A 2,491-nucleotide genomic window follows, 5' to 3' on the forward strand; every position below is an offset into this window, starting at 1 on the left:
CAACCAGCGTGCCCGTAAGCTTTCGCGGGGGAAGCCTGTGTTGCAGCGTTTGTTCACATCGAGAAAGTCGTGTTTTTTTTTTGTTGAGAAGCGAGGGTTTATTGTTTTCTTCGTGCGTCCTAGCATCCATGAGCGCTAACGTAAAGCTGCCATTCGGGGAATTTTACCACGGTTTATTTCGTTTTGCTTCTGGTCGAAGGTTAAAAAAAATTGTAAGGCCTGAAATGAGAAGTGTTGCTCAGTGCACCTTAGCAGTCCGGTGTTACACAAGCGACAATAGGACTTTAAAGATAGACCATTTGCTAAATTGTGGCAGGTTGTATGAGGTGCGCGGATCCTGACAGCGGTGGCCGCATTTTCGGTGGGGACCAAACCTAAAAGCGCTCGTGCTTTTAGATTTAGGTGTAAGCTAAAAGGCGAAAATCCCAAGTGGTCAAAATTATTCCAGAGTCACCCCACTACGGCTTGCCACCTAATCAGATAGTAATTTTTTTTACCGTAAAACCTCATATATTTTTCTTACCTTTATTACAGCGAAGCTGTATTTCGCTAGGTTCTGGGAAGACATTGCACGCGTCTATCGAGCCATGTAGATCGATAATGTGGGCTGATACCATACATAGTGCAATACCGCACCTGCCCGCTGTGGAGGTGAAGCAAGCTTCAAGCACTCCGCCAACTTGCAAAAATGAATTTAATATCTTAGGTACAAATACAACCCATATCAGATATTCAGCTGATAAGAACAGATGCTACGCTTTCACCCGCGCCGGCCTTGTCTGCGTTCGCACCACCCTCTCTCTCTCTCTCTCTCTCTCTCTCTCTCGGTGTTCCAAGCACTTGCATAATTCCTTTCCTTTCCTTCCGCTTTTCTGTAGTGGTGGTCCCGTAAACCTGCTGCACGGCAGGACCGCTAGACGGAAATAAATGCGAACCCTCCAAGTGGCGCCGATCCCGCAATCAGAGCAACTGCAAGGTTTCAGAGGCAATGTGTGGGGAACCAATTTTTTATTGCCGGTGTAGTGTGTGACCGCTTGTGGTTTTCGAGTGACTTCACAACCATTAGTGCACGGCAGGACGTCGATCAGCGCACAATCGCCTTGGCTACGGTGAAGCAGCGTGGGCCTTCGGAGTGCGGTGAGGTGCGCGTCTGTTCTACGTGCCAGGATTCGTTAGCAAAGGTGTCGGGCCGCGTTCTGCAGCAATACATGGGTATGTATACACCCCCGCCCCTTGTGCCTTATCATCGTCCGAAGCTTCCCATCGTGGAGGAGCAACTAGTCGCGTCTTTCTTTCCATTTATGTGCATACAGCGTTTGACGCACCGCAATAGACAGTTTGCCATTAAGGGGCCCATATACACAGCTTCGCTGGTCAAACACCTTCGCAGAGTAGAATGGCACCACCTTTTTTAAGCGAGGTGCAGCCGGAGCGGGTAGTACGTGTCTCAATGCAAGGGGAAATTTACAATCCACCTGAGAGCAGACAGAAAATTTTTACAAAGAAAACCCATACGGGCTTCTCGGAAAGTTGCGCTGACCGAGATAAATGTTTTGCAGCTTCGCACTAACTGATTCACCTTAATGATTTCCACTGGACCGATTTACTTGTGAGGAGTAGCGTGTATCACGGGTTATGCAGAGTGGAGGCTCTCTGATTATTATACTTGTAATACTTGTCCAAGTAATTCCTTTGCTGCACTCAAATCGTAATATACGGTCTGAACAACTTGTTACACGCCAATAACTGCCGTTTAACACGGGCTTGAACTATGATTCTCACTTTGTTCTTTTTTTTTACGCTTTCATTGTCCGGTGCGTTTGTTATAATTGTTTTCCTTTCTCATTATTAACTGATGCTGCTGTTCACGCAACACCCATCTCAAACCACTATGTCCAAGAAAGAGAGAGATAGACAAAAAATATTATGATGATGTGCGGTGTTTAATAGCGCAAGGGCCAGGTATGGCGAAAGAGCGCCATGACAAATGGTAATTTTAACGATGTATTTAGAGAGGAAACGTGGGGAAATTAACCAGGTGTGCGTCCGGTTTGCTACCCTGCAGTGAGGTAAGCGGATATAAGGACTAAAAGAAAGAGAGAGGGATACGTCATTGCAGTGCAGGGTAAATTGATTAATATAGCACCGACTGCTTGGTCAATGTTGCGCATTACGGCAGCGTGACATGTTCCCTTATAGAAGTATAGTTCTTCCTCTATCTTTCTATGTTTTGCTTGAAACTTCACACGAAAAGAAGGAATAGAAGAAGAATAGAGCTGAGCTATGCAGGTAAACCAAACGCACGTCCAGTTTCCTACACAGGGCAGGAGGAAGTGCGTAAGCGGCAAGAAATTATAGGGAGGAAGGGAAGGAGATGGAAGGAAACACCAGCAGTGCGAACACATGGGCATGCCCACTATGTCTACACAGACTGTCAGTGAGGTCAATCAATTTTGTGAGGTGTAGTAACGCCGGCGTTCCTTGTAAGCTG

General features: G+C 46.5%; 1 non-coding gene across 1 annotated transcript; it reads right to left on the bottom strand.

The window, feature by feature from the left end:
* Nucleotides 1-597: 597 nt before the first annotated feature.
* On the bottom strand, nt 598-786 carry LOC139052988 (U2 spliceosomal RNA). Its single transcript, XR_011510160.1, has one exon. It is a non-coding gene; the product is annotated as a U2 spliceosomal RNA (small nuclear RNA).
* Between the last annotated feature and the right edge of the window lie 1,705 nt (nt 787-2,491).

This window comes from Dermacentor albipictus, unplaced genomic scaffold (genome assembly GCF_038994185.2).
Source record: "Dermacentor albipictus isolate Rhodes 1998 colony unplaced genomic scaffold, USDA_Dalb.pri_finalv2 scaffold_50, whole genome shotgun sequence".
Classification (NCBI taxonomy): Eukaryota; Metazoa; Arthropoda; class Arachnida; order Ixodida; family Ixodidae; genus Dermacentor; species Dermacentor albipictus.